The sequence below is a fragment of the Lampetra planeri genome, chromosome 20, assembly GCF_965212315.1.
Source record: "Lampetra planeri chromosome 20, kcLamPlan1.2.h2, whole genome shotgun sequence".
Taxonomy (NCBI): domain Eukaryota; kingdom Metazoa; phylum Chordata; class Hyperoartia; order Petromyzontiformes; family Petromyzontidae; genus Lampetra; species Lampetra planeri.
Window position 1 is genome coordinate 1,649,964 of NC_136126.1, and position 18,798 is coordinate 1,668,761.

The following is an 18,798-nucleotide window of genomic DNA, read 5'->3' on the forward strand; positions in this document are numbered from 1 at the left end:
GTGGCGGCTGACAGACGCACGTTATTTCCCATTTCACATCTTTCCTTTCGTCCCCCCCCCCCAACTTCCAGCTTCTTTCCTCCCTCGGGAAAGGGGGTGGGTGGCTGTGTGGGTGGCTGTGTGGGTGGGTGTATGGGTGGGTGGGTGGGTGTGTGGGTGTGTGTGTGTGTGGATGGGTGTGTGTGTGGGTGTGTGGGTGGGTGTGTGGGTGGGTGTGTGTGTGTGTAGATGGGTGTGTGTGTGGGTGTGTGGATGGGTGTGTGTGTGGGTGTGTGGGTGTGTGTGTGGGTGGGTGGATGTGTGGGTGGGTGGGTGTGTGGGTGTATGGGTGGGTGTGTGGGTGTATGGGTGGCTGTGTGGGTTGGTGTGTGTGTGGGTGGGCGGGTGTATGGGTGGGTGTGTGGGTGTGTGTGTGTGGGTGGGTGTGTGGGGGTGTGTGTGGGGGTGTGTGGGTGAGTGTGTGGGTGTGTGTGTGTGGGGATGTGTGGGTGGGTGGATGTGTGGGTGTGTGTGGGTGGGTGTGTGGGTGTGTGGGTGGGTCTGTGTGTGGGTGGGTGTGTGTGTGTATGGGTGTGTGTGTGAGTGTGTGTGTGTGTGGCTGTGTGGGGGTAATTAATGTGCGGAGAGGGCCCGGTGCACGTAAAGGGAAGGAATATTTGCAGTCTTTCACACGAATAAGTCGTGTTTTTAAGTATCACAATAATATACCAAATTATAAGGCTACCTGTGTATAGTAAGTATGTTGGACTTCTTTTTGCGCCGTACACACTATTCGTTGTAAAAAAATCGACGCGCGGCTTGCTTCAGCGGAGGACGTTAAAGGTCCCGTGGCGTTATTCACAAGAGGAGGCCGTTGCGTCCGTGCTGCTGTCACTAGGCAGATTTGCCATTTCTGCAGCCGAAGTGGAAAAACACAAAACCTCATCCACACCGCCCCCCCCCCCCGTCTCTCATCCACCAACTGCGAAATCTACAGCACGGTTGGCAACGTACGGTGTGAAAGAGACATTTTGAGTGAGGATGTTCCTAGCTAAATGTAAAACAAAAATCACTTTGGCTGTTGATGAGCGAGTGGATTGAAGTCTCTCGTCCGGCAGTGGATTGACAAGGGGCTGTACGTGTCGGCTCTATTTCAACATTAGCATAACAGTAGAGTGAGTCAACGTGGCTGTTGTCCGAAGGTAAATGACACAACGCATAAATCGCACGGTTATTGAGTCATTTTTTCAGGCCGTCACGTGCGTCTCACGGAAGTCTTGTACGGCTGTGAAGAACTCTGAAGGCGATCGAAAGGCGACAGAGCCGCTGAAACCGTGGCACTGCGAATCATGATTTCGAAAAGTTTACTGGTTTGGCCATGTTTGTTTGTTGTAGTACGGAGTTAGACTGATGGTCTTAATCTAAGTTGTGGTTGTTGTTGTTGTTGTTTGACTTGCATCCCACTGGGATTTTTGCACAGCGTTGGTGTACGGTGTTTTTTTTTTCTGGAAGACTTTGCAGTTTTTCCCTGTATTTTTCTGTTTGCACATAGTCACATAGTCACTTTAAGATGTTTTCTTGTTCATGTTTTTGTTGTTTGTTTGTTGCGGTTGTACCCGATTCAAGAGCCGAATGGCTCACAGGGCTACACCTAATAAATGAACTTGAACTCCCGCACGTCTCTCTGCCTATGCGGCACCTCCCGGATGAACGCTGCCACCGTTCGCGGCCCCAACTTTCGTGGTCCAGCAAGACATGTCAGCTCGCGTTCGCGCCCCTCTCGTTTGTAGCCCCACCGGCTTACGGCGAAAGCTGCTCTTGTTATAATGATCATCCTGCGCGAGCCTCGCGACTCTTTCTCAAGAGCGTCCTGCCCAAGTGTTCGCAGTTAGTCGCCGCGTGTGTGTGTGTGCGTGTGTGCGCGCGTGTGTGTGTGTGCGTGTGTGCGCGTGTGCGCGTGTGTGTGTGTGCGTGTGTGCATGTGTGTGTGTGCGCGTGCGTGTGTGTGTGCGTGTGTGTGTGCGCGTGTGTGTGCGTGTGTGTGTGCGCGTGTGTGTGTGCGTGCGCGCGCGTGCGTGTGCGTGTAATTCCGATCGGAGTAATTTGTGGGGCATATTGCAAATTTGAGTCGTGTTACGAATTTGTTACGAATTCGGACCGCGACGCGGGCACGCGCGATGGCCTCACTCTCGCTGACGACACCGCGGCGTGTTCACCCTCTGCTGCGAGTGAAGCAGACGGGCGACCACGTGGGGTGTGGCCACGGTTAATCCACCCCCGCGGTATCAACCAGGCCTCGCCGCGCTCGAATCAACTCCCCCCCGCCCCCATCCATCTGCGCCGTCTGTCCTGTTTGTAAATGTCCGTCCCTGTTGAGTGGCGTAGCTATTGAGTGTGAAGGCGGTGGAACTGCACTACAGCCCCCCGCCCCCCAACTTGCCGGTTGCGGGGGGGATTCCAGCGTAATGAGAGTTGGGGGGTGGGGGAGCATTTCAGTCCGTGCACCAGGGGCAATGCCCACCACGGCTACGCCGCTGCGGACTGCCCGTCTCGTCTATTGTACCGCCCCCACTCATTGCGTTTGCCCTCTCCGCCCCGTCTGATGGGTGCCAGCTCGTGTCGGTGTCTCGGTAAACACAGCCACACGCCGGGGCCGTTCAAGGCCCTCCACACCCACTCGGACCCCCACCACCTCCCTCTCAAGCAAACAGAGATACACCGCGCGAGGAAGTTTGCGATGAGGGCTACATGCAGGCTGAAACGCAAACAGCCAATGTCACCTTTGAACGTCTACAAACAATGGGTGACGAGGCCAAAGCATGTCGTTGAAGCACGACACTTGACGTTGAGAAGCAACGGCATAGCACGTGGGCCCAGGCGAAGGCGAAGAAGATGCGCTTTCAATCAGTGCTCATCGTCAGCTATCGTAATGCTGCCCACGACGGAAGCACGCGGGCATGCGATCGATGTTCGTGATATCTTGGAAGCTCAGCAGGGAAAACAGCCTGGATGACCGAGCGCTATGCGGTGTATAACAGGTGCTATAGGCTGCTGTCGGGTTATTTGATGCGCAGCAGAGGGTAGCGCAGCCGACGTCAATTGTTTTAATTGGGGTTGACACCTGTCTCTTTTTCTCCAGGATTATAATCATTGCTGAGGAAGTAGCAGCAGCTGTCCTGGGAAATATGTTCGTCTTCCCAGGGACATTAAAGTCCTGCAGTTTTCGTTGGACAAATGTGATTAAATTAATCATCATAAATGCCACACTCAAGACGATGCATCCGCATGGAGGTCTCTACTCTCCTCTTCTCGCTGCGTCCATGACGTGTCCCAGTTGTGCCTCGGGGGTGCAAACCGTCCGCCTCCACCGACCCGCACTCACCACGCAGCCCGGAACGACGGTCTTCTCGTACCCCGCCACGCACGACCCCGCAGGGCGCGCGTGGGGGGTGAGGGGGGAGAGGGGTGAGGCCCCCTCATCTATCAGCTGATTGGCTATCTGGACGCACGCACGCCGCACGTGGCACGCTGCGCCATAGCCGCGCACGTTCCTTAGCCAGTATCTCCGGGATGTTCCCGCGGCGTCGTGCTGGGCCGGGTGAGTTCGCGGTGTCGCCCACCGACAGCGCCATTCGCCAACGAGTGGCGGTGACGTCGCCTACGGCGGCTGTGCCAGGCCACGTGCACTTTGAGGCCACGTGAAGTGTCGAAAGCTCGCTGCTGGCAAGAGGTCACGGGACAGACCCAGGTGCCATGGGTTGATCGACTGAGATGACTGGCAGATGCACAGCGCCCCATACTGTGTCAACTCGCTGTATTTTATCCGCCCGGCGTTCCGCTCGTTGTTGTGATCGTCGCTCCTCTGCCCTAGTTGGAGGGGGGGGACGACTGCCTACAACCACCACCACCACCGCAGCCTCAGCCTCCTCCCCTCACTCACTACGCCAGAGGCCCAACAGGAACATGAAAGCGCTTCCAAGGTTCAGCGGCAAATAACTTGCGACTGCGACGTGCCGAGGAGTGCCCGCCCGCTCGGAAATTCGTAATTGGCTGCAGACTCCTCGCCAGAAACCCGCACGGCGCGCCGAGGCCACGCGTGGGGCGCCATGGTGGCTAGGAGATGTTAACGACCTCGCCCGGTATGCAGGAGGTCGTGGGTTCCATCCCGACCCTGACGTCTGCTGTTGTATATTTGGAGTTGTCGTGTCTCTATCTCTCTCCCGTGGTCGCGTGGTTATTATCCGGGCCCTCCGGGTTTTCCCTCCACGTATAGGCCACGTGCGTTCAGAGCATGTGGCTGCTCTACGCTTCCACGTGATGAGCCGCTTCGTTGGGCTCTCATTTGTGGCTTCTGGAAAAAAAAGCTACATAGCTCTGTGGACCTTACCTGGTAAAATAAAAAACATTGTTTTAGTTTAGTGTGCCGAGCCTTGTGATAACTCAAGCGGAATTGTTCGATGATGACGGCTTGCCAACATCAACAACGTGTCCAGGGGGGGGGGGGGGCAAAGCCAAGCGAGAGATTCGTTCTCACGCAGCAGGGGCGTGCGTACCTCACCACGGTCCCCAATCAGCACGGTTGGTGGCGTACGGCGCGAAAGAAGTTCAATTGTACGTGCACGCAGACCTCCCGTCTGGGCCATCAGTTTCGCGTCAATGACGCGGAGGGGACGAGGAGCCCCCCCCCCCCCCCCGTCAAGCCCACCCCCTGGACGAAGCCTCGCTGTGCCACGTCAGTTGCTTGACCATACTTCACCACGCTGGTCCGTTGTGCGGGCTTGGTGAGCCATAAATAAAAAACATTGCCCATTTCCGAATGTCTCTCAGATCGCCGAATCGTGATCACCCTGCGTTGTGTCAGCGAACGGCCCGTGGAAGGAGCGCGCTAACCACTGCGCCACCACTCCCGACTTGCATCAAACGCACACCGAGGCGATTTAGGCCGCGAATTCAAAAACCTCGACCCCCCCGCCCACCACGCGGTGAGAAGCACCGCAACTTTTTTCCCGTTTGACTAGATCCGGGCAGAGCCGGTCGCCTCTGTGGATGTGAACATCTCTGCTCTAATGACTGATGACTCCCTCACTCCAACCCCCTACCTCGGGGCACCTATAACCCCCCCCTCCCGCTCTTCCCTACCCCTCCACACCGCCCCCCACACCCACCCCCACCGTGCCGTGCGTTCCACGCTGACACACGCGCAAGAGAGATAAAGATCCCCCTTGTAGCCTTGAGCAGACTCTTGGGGCAAGTGCTGTCCGCGAGTCGCACTCGTGAGGGCCGCCAGGGCACGCGAGGTGGGTGGGTGACCAGCACCACGCTCGGCCGTCTCCCCAGTGATGATGTTTACGCACAGCACCAGGTACTCATTTAAGGCTGAGTCGACCTAGAGGAGGCCCAGGACCGATTCAAATATTCGCCACAGTGCCCACACACAGAAACATATATAATAAAGATAAAGATTCCCCGTGCAGCCTTAAACAGGCTGGTGGGGCAAGTGCTGGATTTGTTGCCACACTGCTGGTGTTGAGACATCGCACCAATACTCATCTTTTTTAAATGTAACAAATGTTTTTATGGCACACAGCTTCCCGATTTTTTCTACATCTGTAGGTGCTCATTTTTTTGGGCCGAGTAAACTTAGCCGAGGGTCTAGGAACAGTTCAAGTATTCACCAGCGATGAATTATTGTTCCGTCGTCGGGAATTGAAATCAGATGGCCGAGTTCACAGCACAGCGCGCTAACCATTGCACCACCGCTCCCCAACACACACTCGCACACACATTCCCGCACGGACACACACTCACCCCCGACACGTGCACTCACTCACTCACTCACGCACATTCATACCAATGTCAGCATGTCCATAACGAATCAGATCGCCGGGTCAACAGTGCAGCACGCTACGCAGCTACGCCGCCGTACACACACACACACTCACACACACACACACTCACACACACACTCACACACACACACTCACACACACACTCACACACCGCCGTACACACACACACTCACACACACACACTCACACACACACACACACTCACACGCACACGCACACACACACTCACACACACACTCACACACTCACACACACACTCCACACACTCAACACACACACTCACACACTCACACACACACACTCACACACACACTCACACACACACTCACACACACACTCACACACACACTCACACACACACACTCACACACACACTCACACACACACACTCACACACACACACTCACACACACACACTCACACACACACACTCACACACACATACACACACATACACACATACACACACACTCACACACACACACTCACTCACTCACACACACACACACACGCACACACTCACTCACACACACACTCACACTCACTCACTCACACACACTCACACGCACACACACACACACAGACACATACACACACACACACGCACACACACATACACACACACTCACTCACGCACACACGCACACACACACGCACACACACACAGGCACGACGACAAAGATCCCCACGCAGGCCATATACCCTCCACGCGGGGCGCTGGGGAGAGTGCTGTGAGCGAACACCGCCGAACGCCGACAGCGCACAATGGGGTGGCGTGTCAAGGGACCACGCCTCGACACCTTTGTGACGTGTACACAATCGAACTCGGTGCCCATTTCAGGGGAGGCCCAGGAATGGTTCGAGATAATTCGTCACCGATGTTGTGCAATGAGCGGGAATGAATCGACCTCGGCTCGTCGGATTCGTAGCACAGCGCGCTAACCAAGACACTACCACACCCCACACCTTAGACAAAGCCACCCACCCCTATGAAGGCTGGCACGGCACACGAGGGGAAGGGTGGCCAGCACCACGCCCGGCCGCCTTTGTTTCCCCAGTGGCGATGTTTGCACACCGCACCAGGTACTCATTTGAAGCTGAGTCGACCTCGGGGAGACCCCTTGTCGGCTCAAATAATCGTCACTGGTGTAGCGACCTCGTAGCGCAGTGTGCTGACCGCTACACTACCGTTCCCCACACTCACACACACGCACACACGTACACGCGCGCACGTGCACATGTAAAGTGTACGCGCTCGTTCCGAACGACCCCGAGTTTTGTTTTGGAAAAGTTCCAACGCTCGTAGCCAAAAAAATATCACGGCGTTTCTGCAACCTAGAGACGGAGAGAGCCGCGCGGTGCATTGGGGAGGAGAGGGTGGAAGTGTGGAATCACTCAAGCAGAGACAGCAGGAGGAGGGAGGTGGGAGGATGAGGAGGGGAATGAGGAGGGTTAGGATGAGGAGGAGGAGGTGCGTGTGCGGTGTGGTGGAATGAACGTCGGCTTGGAGCTGTCACGGTTGGCACACAGGAAGGAAAGTTGAACCTGGGGGTTTGAGCGTGACACTTGATTTACAATTACGATGTAAACGCAGCCGGACCAACGGCGCGCGTGTCGAGCGTATGGAATGGTGATGTTACCCGGGCGATACGAATGCAAACGCTTCGAGGATATTGCTCATCTCGATGGGTGACGAACCTTCGATGGATTGCATTGCTGCTGCTGATGTTGTTGTTGATGTTGTTGTTGTTGTGGATGTTGTTGTACTGTAACTTCTCAATGCTGGTGCAAAGCCCCCCCCCCCCAACCGCCCCCCCACCCCCTTCAATGTTTCTGATGTATTCCATTCCTAAGTGGCTGCAGGAACAAACTGGCAAAATGTTTAAAATTACCGTCAAATTACTTTAATTGGGTAAAACAAAGGAAGAGACATTGCCCCTTATTAGCTGACGTGGAACGCAGCGCCGTAGCAGCAGCAGCCGCGCGCGATACGAACGGCGCGAAGAGGGAACGCACTGCAAGCCACCAGCAGTCATCGCCGAGCGAAGGGTGAGCCACAAATCCTCGGGGGCTGTGGGGCACGAAACGTCGACTTGCGGGAGAACTCGTCCCAAAACCCCGGCTCGAGCGAGCCTCGCCGGGACGTGCGTCCCTCCGACTCGACCTTACACGACCCTTCCGCTGGACGCGGGGGAGGTTGGTGGGTGGTGGTGGTTGTGGTGGTTGTGGTGGTGGTTGTGGTGGTGGTGGTTGTGGTGGTGGTGGGGCGAGCGGACGGGCGTGGCGGGCGAGGCGCTGGGCGTGGTGCGTCTCCGTTGAGCCCTCCGGGAAGGGATCACGGTGGGGATATAATAATAATAATAATTAATCAAAATACCGGAGACCCTTCCCCGTGAAGCCTAGGCGCGGATGCATGTCGAACTTCTTTCGCACCGTACGTAGGCAACCGTGGCAATCGGAGGTGCGGGGGAAGGGCACCGAACTAAACACAACAAAGAAGTGAGTTTCCAATCGAGATTGTTTAAAAGTGCATTATAGCTCCTGCGGCGTCCTAACATCGGAACGGAAGAGCGTTCCGCACAAAGGAATTGGGGGGAAAGTGCCGTTCGCGAGCGCCTATTGAGGTCGCCACGGCGCGCGAGCGGGAGGCGAGGCAGCCGTCACCCCCACCACGCCCGGGCCGCGTTTGTCTCCACGTTGCCGATGTTTCACGCACCGCGCGCTCGGCACTCGTTCAGGGGTGAGTTGACTAAAATGGTCAGAAACCGCTCGCCGCTGATGTTAGCCCTGGTCGTGCATCGACCGTAAAGTTATACGCTCATTGCGCAATGTAACGAACAACAACACTGCCAGCGCATATACTGTTACGCACACATATTTCCGCACACTCACACCGTACACAAAGATCCCCCGTATAGCCTTAACAGACTGTTGTGGCAAGTGCTGTTAGCGAGCATCTATGATGGTGGCCAGAACCACGCCCGACCGCCTTTGTCTCCGTCGTGGCGATGCTAACACACCGCACCAGGTACTCATTTGAGGTTCAGTCGACATAGGGGAGGCCCAGGACCGGTTCGGACAATCGTCGCTGGTGTTGGCCGTGAGCGAGAATCGAACTCAGGTCGCCGGGTTCGTAGCTATTAGAATAATAATCGATTAGCTTATTATTCAGAGGCGACCTGGCCAACGAATGACGGCTCTACAAAGCGGCTTATCGTGTGGACATTCATCGCAGCAAAATAATCCAAGTGCATGAGTCATTTATTCATTCAATTAGACGCGAACGCCCCTTGCTCAGACAGGCGAGACACTGATGAGATTAGTTGTCCATAACAGAGGTTGTTTTGGGTTAAATCGCGTGTTCTGTTTACGTGACAACCCTTACTAATTGGCTGCATCGGGTGGTGGCGGGTTTAACGACACATTTATATATTTACACGATCTAACCCAAAAAAACTGTATTATGGATATTGGTCGCGAAAGCCGACGTGTTAAACTGAGATGTTTATTTTTTTTATTTCAACGAAAGCGACCTGGGTAGGAGTGAGATAAACGTAACCAACTTCAAAGGCGACTTCCTGCCTCGTCGAACACGTGACGGCACTCACCTCGTGCGCACAGTCCTCAGTGAGCCTCTGGTGGAAATTCCACATTGCCGGTGGCCGTGGTGGGTGAGTCTCTCCATCGACCACAAGACGCTTCTAACTCAACGGGCAGGCTAATCAAGAAAAACAAACGCACAAACAAACTGGCGACTGGACCGCGGCATCAGCTGTCGTGAGCGATGGCCGGAGCCCCCCGTTCTTTGACAAATCGCTTTCGCCAGCACACGGCAGAGCTTCTCGGGCAGCTTCAAGCCCCGACGGCGGGGGGAGGGGTGGCGCAGCGGTTAGCGCACCGCGCCGAACGGGGACCCCGGCGTGCCGAGTTCGATTCGGGCGACTTCGGTGACATCAGAACCGGTTCTGCGCCTTCCACCCCCACCCACCCGTTCACCACCACTCGACAACTCTCGCACTAAACCGGTGTGGTGAAGTGTGGTCAAACTAAACCCCCACGACAGACACACAGCATGGGGAGGTCATTCATCCAGCAGTGGATTGACACAGCTGTGGATATTATTATTTAATTTCAAAAAATGTCGGTTGTTGGACGAATTGCTGTGATGGCGTCGTCAATGTATGTGTGTATGTTGAACTTCTTTTGCACCGTACGTAGCCAATCGCGATAGTGAGACTGGCAGGTCACCCACCCACACAGACGCTTGGAGAGGTTACAGGAGGCACGGAATTCGCACAGCTCCAGTTTGAGTTCCTTTATCCTCTCGTTAATTAGACATGAGTATGAGTACACACTAATCCCCCTTTAGGCAACACAATGCAACGTGGGTTCATAGAGCGATCAAATATGACCGCATCTCAAGACGCTGAACAGAAGGCAGCGGGAATAATGATCCTATCGAGAGAGAGAGATGCAGTTGGTTAGAGGCAGTGGTCGAAACTTCTGGCATCGGGCTCATCAGGGCGTCGACAGCACGGACGACTGGGGGGGGGGGCAGAGGGGGTTACGGAATGAATAGGGGGGGGGCAGCAGAGAGAGAGAGAGCAGCATCCAGCTGAGCTCAGGCTGACTCGGGGCTTCGATCAAAGGTAGAAGGTAGACGAAGTGTCGTTATTGTGTTGACCTCTTCCAGTTCATCTCAAGAATGTGATTTATTATTTGTAAACATTCATCTCGCCCCCCCCCCCTCCGACCCCACCTCCCCCCCGCAGCTAATTTCACAGCACAGCAATATAAATCAGCGGACTCGCGGCCGATACATAAATAAGTTGTCGCGACAACGAACTTAACGGAGAACGGTCCGCCCAGCACCGGCGAACTGACGGTAAATCAACGGAGGGCTCGAAAATATTATCTCAGCGAGTTCTAAGAAACCTTGAAACGTAACACTCCTCCGCACGCGAGGGAGGCACGGGCCTCTCTCGCTCGGAAGAATCTACGCAACGGAGAGTCGGGTGGCCAGGGTGGCCAGGGTGGCACACCGGAGGTCAGAACGCCGAGTTGGCGTCTCCGAAATCCATGGGTTCGAGTCCAGGTCTCGGCCGCCCGTGATGAAAGCGGGTTCTCAAGTGAAGTGAGTGAATTGTCTCAGCTCGGTCACAAATTATTTTACAGAGACCCATAGACTCACACAGAGACCCATAGACTTACACAGAGACACATAAACTCACATAGAGACCCATAGACTCACATAGAGACCCATAGACTCACACAGAGACCCATAGACTCACACAGAGACACGTAGACTCACATAGAGACCCATAGACTCACACAGAGACACATAGACTCACACAGAGACCCGTAGACTCACACAGAGACACATAGACTCACATAGAGACCCATATACTCACACAGAGACACATAGACTCACACAGAGACACAGAGACTCACATAGAGACCCATAGACTCACACAGAGACACATAGACTCACACAGAGACCCGTAGACTCACACAGAGAACCATAGACTCCACAAAGAGACCAACAGACTCACACAAAGACCCTGTTCCGGCACCACTGAGGTCCTGGGTTCGATTTCAGGTTTTAGCCACCCGTGGTTCAACTGGGAATCCAACCCCACGAGTTGATTTTCTCAGCCCAATCACCAATAAATGCACACACAAAAAAATTACGCTCTATTTGATTCTGCTCTTAATATGGCTAAATTCCATTTCTGATCATTAAAATGAATACATGGGGTTGACTCTTGCGACGGACATCACTCTCAGTGGCAGAGCGGCTGGAAGGTCGCTTCACCCTGCCGTGTGCGAAGGGATATCCGAGGTAGCTCTGCAATATCCACGTCTACGGGCCGCTCTCTTAACAGGGGCTGCGCTCTCGCGAGAGTTCCGAAAATGAAATCTTTGTCCCGTGACGCGGCGCTGAGAGGGCGATCGGGGGGGCGGGGAGGATAAACTGCATGGGCGGAGGGCGAACACATACAACAATCACCAAAACAAATATAATCTGTCTGTCTGCCAAGCGGACGGAGGGCTCGGTCCCCTTGACTCGAAAGAGCCTTTGCCAAAAAGGCAGCGCCCAAGGTTGGCACGCCCCACACTCCCTTGGTGTGGCGCGCACGGCAAGGAACAGGTCTGAGCAGGCGGCTCGCGAACAAGGCGCGCGATCGTCTCCGGCGGCAAGGAGCCCCCCGGTCACGTCACGGCTAACAGTCGACACACGCGGCTTCACTCAAGCCGCACGGGAAATACCTGGAGCTCGGTGGTTGATGGCGGTGATGGTGGTGATGATGGTGATGGTGGTGGCGATGGTGGTGGTGGCGATGAAAGTGATGATGATGGTGGTGGTGATGATGATGATGGTGGTGCTGATGGTGGTGGTGGTGATGGTGGTGGTGATTATGGTGGTGGTGGTGGTGATGGAAGTGATGGTGGTGGTGATGGTGGGGGTGAGACTGCAAGAGCAGCTTTGTGTTGAGCGGCGCACACGACAGCAGGGTGGCCTGGCACGAGGAAGGAAGCGATGGCGAGTCGTCGTGACGCGCAGGGCATTGACGATGACGGCCTATCCCGAGCGCCCGCACGCGCACGGCCAATCGCGCTGGCCCCAGGTCAAAGTCACCACCACTCAATAACTCGCTCCCACGCATTCCCGCATACAGTACCATCACTAAGCTACAAATCCCCCCCGCACTGACTTACAGATTGTTGGGGGCGAGTGCTGTTAGCGAGCACCTATTGAGGCCGGCACTGCACAGTAGAAAGCGGCGCAGCCAGCATCGTACACAGTCATCCTCATCAGCAGTTCAGATTCTCACCTGCGCACGATAACAGCTACGTATTGGAGTTTGAGCTCACCTAGGAGAGGCCCAGAACTGGCTCGGGTATCACTCGCCAGCGATGTTAGCCACGGTTGGGATTCAGACTGAGGACACGGTGACTTATCCACACACACACACCCATGTACTGACCATACCACCTGATACACTCACCATACGCTCAGCCGCAAACACTCACTCACACCCATTCCTATGTCACCGTCTTCGTCACAAATCAGGGTTCACTGTGGGCAATTTAAAGCGCCTAAGGAATGGGCTTTCAGCACACACACACACTAAATCCACCATCACAATGCTTCTGTAAACACAGCTGACAGTACACAGATCTAGGTTTTTTTGGGTACAACAATGAATGAATGAGCGGTTACAAACCCATCATGTCATCACCGTTATGCTAATTAGCTGCCAACGTGGGGGGAGGGGGTTGCCGTTGGTAGATCCTATTTTCCGCAATTATTCGTGGAAAAGAAATACATCCAAAATGCGTTGCGGATGATTCAACGGGAGGGGGTGGTGATTGGAAAGGCCGCAGTGCAACTCTCCCGTTACCCACGAAAGTCTACGGATAGATATGATGCATTAACCGCTTCCGGGAGACATCGACAATATTTGCCCGAGCTCTGCTGCCCCTTATACGTCATCATCGGCATCATCAGCCGTGATGTATCCACGTCGCTACACGTGACGCTGCGTCGTGAACCTCGTGCACCACTGCCCCACGTCCACAGCAGTGCGGCGCCTGACTTGTGCCCAGCCAATCTACCCATACACGTCCACAAATCCGACCTTTATTTCACATATCCGCCCACAGCTCGGTCCGCAGCGAGGCGGATATGCAAAAGCCGTCCTGCGGGGGACAAAGCGGGTGATCGAATGACGGATACGGAATATTGAACTGCACTGCGTTTGCTAACTAAGCAGCAGCAGTAGCAGCAGCAGTAGCAGCAGCTGTCGAGGCCAGTTTCGTTAGCCTTGCCGCAATGTGCCAGTGAGCCATCTGCCGATGAGAACCAGACGGTCGGAACCGGGTCCACGAGTTTGCTTGCTCACACAAATGCTGGCCGCGTTATCTTGGCGTGGAAAGCCGAGGTAGCCGTTATCCGCCGGGGACGTCCTCTCGAGCGAGTCGGCCGCATTTGACTGTCACTCCGGCGCAAGTCTCGACCGCGCGCCACCGTCATTCTAGCCGTGACACGCGTCCGACCAAAGGCCCCTCGACTCGTAACGCCGCCGTCACGAGTCGACGTGCATATGATAGAGAGACAGAGAGGGGACGACCCAAGAGGCGCCGAGAGGAGGTGAAGCCGCAGACGAGCGGGGAGCCGGGCAGCAGCAGCAGCAGCCACGCGGTGATCCGGCACCAAATTCCCGTTCGTCCCACCCCCAAGCTCTGCGATCCTCTATATATACGAAGGCGTTATCGGTGTTCGCGTGCGTGCGTCTTCTGATCCGCGAGTTCCTCTCCCGGTCTCTCAACGCAATCCCAAGCGCGCACCTCTCTCCCAGCGCTTCTTGGCGCACTTTGTAACCGACGCACGTGACGGCTGGCAGCATGACGCAGAACGGAGGTGCTGCTGATTGCGCACGAGTTGAACTCGCTCATAGGGCGAGCACGGAGGGTGGTGAGGGGAGGGGGGGGGCACGGAGGGTGATGGGTGGGGGGGCTGCGGGCTGGGCTTGTGTACACAAGTCGAACGGCCCAAAGGGCATGATAAAAGTCGCAACTCACTGAGGCTCTGCATGCACTCAAGGGTGCTGCTCACTCTCCCGCATTCCTTCCACGGTTCACCTGAACGCCGCGTCCCACTCCACCCACAAACAGCCCAATGCTCGGCACTGTACGCTGGATGCAATGCTGCTGTTGTTGTTGTTGTGATGGGGGGGGGGGGCGAGATTTTGTTTGTATGTTGAACTTCTTTCGCACCGTGCTAAGCCAAGCGTGCTAATCGAAAGGCTGCTGTTTAGAGCGAGCGCTGTTAGCGAGCGCCTATTACATGTGGCACGGGGCACTCACGCGAGCGCACTTCCGAATTATCACGGTTGGCAGCATACGGTGCGAAAGAAGTTAAAAAAAGACAACTATACAGATCACCCGTATAGGCTTAACAGTCTGTTAGGGCAAGTGCTGTTAGTGAGCATACGTGAAGACCGCCACGGGCACACGAGGGGGCTGGCTGGCACCACGCTCGGCCGCCTTTGTCCCCCCAGTACTGATGTTTCACACACAGCGCCGGCTACTCATTTAAGGCTGAGTCCACCTACGGGAGGCCCAGGACCGGTTAATATATTTGCCGTCACTGTTATTGACCGTGATCGATAATCGAACTCGGATTGCCGGGTTCGTAGCGCAGTGTGCTAACAACTCCGCTACCGCCCCCCACCCCCACGATCCACACGCACGCACACGCACGCGCCCCCACACTTTAGCTTGCAAACAGCTTGTGCCACACAACGTGTACAGCCACATGCAAGCCCCGGATCGTCGGATGTGTCACGCCAGCCACAATCACGACCTCTTCTCACCTGAGCGCCGAGGGCCGAGTCACCGATGCACACCTGTGAGCGGGCAGGTGGTGGACACCCTCTGTCAAGCCGATGGTCAACCAGGTGGAGGAGGAAGCAGCGGCTGGACACACTCAGGGATGACCCTTGCCTGCAACGCGTGCGTGCGTGTGTCGAACACAGCGGGGAATCAAACAATCTACGACAGAGAGAGATGTGTGTGTGGGGGTTAGAGAGAGAGTTTGTGTGTGTGTGGGTTAGAGAGATGTGTGTGTGCGGGGGGGGGTAGAGAGAGTTTGTGTGGGGAGTGAGAGAGATGTGTGTGGGTTAGAGAGAGTTTTGTGTGTGTGTGGGTTAGAGAGAGTGTGTGTGTGTGGGTTAGAGAGAGTTTGTGTGTGTGTGTCTCCGCGTGTGCGTGTGCTGTGGTGGGTAAACTGCCGAGTTGGACTCGACGATTATGACTCTCTCCAATGGGGGGTGCGGATAGGAAGAGTCCACTTATGCAGGTGGGGTTAGGCATTTCCACTAGTGATGAGAAGCGCATTTACATGGGATACGCGAGATCAACTTCAACACTATCGTTTGTGATCGAATTAATATTAATCTTTTTTTACGAGTTCTAAGTTCCGAGATTTTGGGAAGTAAATTAGTTAAACTTTTCGGAGATGAGCGGTGGTGCCGTGGTTAAGGCACGAAGCTCAGAAAGCAAGCGGCGTGAGTTCGTTACCCAGCGATATCCGAACCAACCCCCACAATGTCCGGGGTGGTGAAGTATGGCAAACGACGACAACAACAACAACAACAACCAAAAGCGCCGCTCGTCACTAAGTGGCGACGACGTCACCACGGCGCTTGCGCCAGGCTAGGTGCACTTTGAGTTTTGGGGCCGTCCATAAATGACATCACGCGATTTTTGACGATTTTTAACCCCCCCCCCCTCGTCACACGGCGCCACAAAAAGTCAGACCCCTCCTCAAATATGACGTCACAAAGCTCTGCCCCTCCCCCCCAAAATTAAAACATGCTTCAAATCGCTTTAAACAATTGTCATTGTAGTGCGTATTTAATGTGGCGCTGCACTCTGATGTTGTAGGAGAAAACATTTCTTAAAAAGTTTATTTCATTAAGTAGAACGTGTTGTCTATATTTATTTAAAGTTGCGCATTTTCATGTGACGTCACATTTCTCACCCCTCCCCCCTCGTCACACATCGTCACAAATGTCTGATCCCCCCCCCCCCCCCATGTGCGTGACGTCATTTATGGACGGCACCTTTGGTTGAAGTGAATGTATGGTTAAAACAAAACCCATGATCGACACACTTTTGGGGAGGCATTCATCGCATAGCAGCTGTAAATTATTATTATTATTGGGTAATGAATGGACGTAGTTTCGACGTGAATAGTTTTGGTCAAACATTAATGATAAAAGCTTTGTTTTGGATTAGATCACGTAGACAACGATGTATCGTTAACCCACCACCACCACCACCACCCGACACAGCCAACGGTTTGTCACGCAAACAGAACGTGCCAATTCGTTACTGCTTCAGCACACGGATATGTTGGAGAGTAAACCCACAACGTTAACGATTTGAGTACACCGGTGTTGCTGAAGTAGTCACTAATTGACAAACCTTACTAATTGCCCGTGTCGGGTGGTGGTGGGTTTAACGACGCATTTATATTTACTGCGATCTACCCCCAAAAAAACCTTTATTATGAATGATATTGGCCGCGAAAGCCTACGTGTTAAATTGGTCAAAACTGTTGACACTTAAACCGGTTTACACCGGTGGTCTCATCAACCACAATGCAACCAATCGCTATCAGATGTCAGCAGCTAAGCTGGGTTGATCCTGTGCAGTGCTTGCTTGGGTGGGTAACCACCGTGCCGTGCTGTGGGCATTAGCGGGCACTGCAGAACAATCCATTGTTTTGCTTTCCGCTACTTCTATGCCCCCACCATTGTGCTTCCTCGCCTTCACTCACCTGCACTGACCAGTGTGGTGAAGAAATGGTGAAACAAAAACAAAAACCCAATCCGACGGCGCTGGGAGACCTTAATCAAGCAGCGGATTCGCAAAGAGCTGCCCCCGTATATATACAAACCGGTTTGTTCCGTACAAAGGGCAACCATAATAAGGTGGTCTTGCGAAAATTGTTATGGGCCTTTTATTGGGACAAAAAGGTGCGGCGCTGTGGAAGAGGCATTTCTCTGAGATGACATTCAGCTTGAAAAGCCTCTAAGAAATTTTGCGACAGGAAATGTTCTACATGAATATATAAATACACCAACAGTAACCGCTGTTCCGTACACACAACATCGACAAGCCCAGCCGCCCCGTGAGCCTATCTGCCGGCCAGGCACGCCTACATATGGTGAAGGCGCAGTCCCTGCAAGTGCTCGCTAACGCCACTGCTGGCGGAAGGGCCGAATCTTAACACGCTGGCCACGTGGGGTTGGGAGAGCTGGGAGTACCCACACTTTACCCCATCGCCACACTCGACCCTGCCAATCGACTGGGCATGGTGTGGGCGGACTTGCAACCCGCGGTGTGTACTCGCATAATTGTATAAATGTAAATGTTATTTTCAAAGTGTGAAGGTGTTTTTATACGTGTGAAAGATGCGCTGTAAATAAACCCAATAAGCGCCTGGAGCGTTTTTTTCTTCCAAAGCTGAAATTAATAATGGAAAGTGCAAAGCACTGTCTCTAACCAAAAACAGTTTTCAATCAGTGTGTGAGGTTCCAACCATCAGGCATATATGTCGGACACGGTGGCTAGGAGATTTTAACTACCTCGCCTGGTGTACAGGAGGTCGCGGGTTCGATCCCGACCCTGACGCCTGCTGCTGTATATTTGGAGTCTGCATGTCTCTCTGCCCGTGGTCGTGTGGATTTTTCTCCTGGTCCTCCGGTTTTTCCGTCCACATTTAAAATCAACACGCATTTAGAGTATTTGGCTGCTATAGATGTCCACATGACAAGCCACTTCGTTGAGCTGCCCTTTGTGATAGCCAGGTCGCTTCTGAAAAAGAGCTGCATAGTTGAGTAGCTTCACCAGTTAAAACTCATATTTTGTGTTAGATATAGATGACCGGTTGACGGAGTGTGTCCCGTTGGTTGGCACACACGCCTGTGAGTTGTGCAATATTCCTGTAACAGAATCCTTGCTGTTGCGGTTCGCTGCAATCTTCACTCGCGTGTTGCGTTTGCATTGCTGCTGATGCCTCGTGCAGAAATCGCGGAAGTCTCGCGCTGAATAGCTCCGATCACGTGGCTGAACGGCATCATCAGTGCAACGGATCGAATCGTCTCATCGTGTCTCTAAAAAGGAGACCACGGCTGTGATCAGTGCCTGATTATCCGAGAACCAAAGTAGCTACATATGTTACGGGCCCCGCACTTTCAAGGGCCCCGCGCTAAATGCCTTCAAGCTATCGATTCTGCACTTGCTCTATTGCTATAGTACTATACGGCCTTCAACTTTTACGAACGACTGGGTGTTTAAGGTTAGCGATTTGTCGCATTATCTGGCTATATAGCAAGTGAAAACATACAATTACTTTACTATGCAAGTCAAATTTTTTTTATTTTAACTTTTTCTT

The 18,798-nt window shown here is 54.0% G+C and overlaps 1 protein-coding gene across 1 annotated transcript in view; it reads right to left on the reverse strand.

Moving 5' to 3' along the window:
* The window catches only part of LOC144724257 (breast cancer anti-estrogen resistance protein 3-like), a 51,862-nt gene extending 36,542 nt beyond the window's left edge, over window positions 1–15,320 (reverse strand). The window contains exon 1 of the mRNA XM_078603234.1: window positions 15,209–15,320. The gene's annotated coding sequence lies outside the window, so the exon portion shown is untranslated. The remainder of the gene's footprint in view (window positions 1–15,208) is intronic.
* Window positions 15,321–18,798: the final 3,478 nt, after the last annotated feature.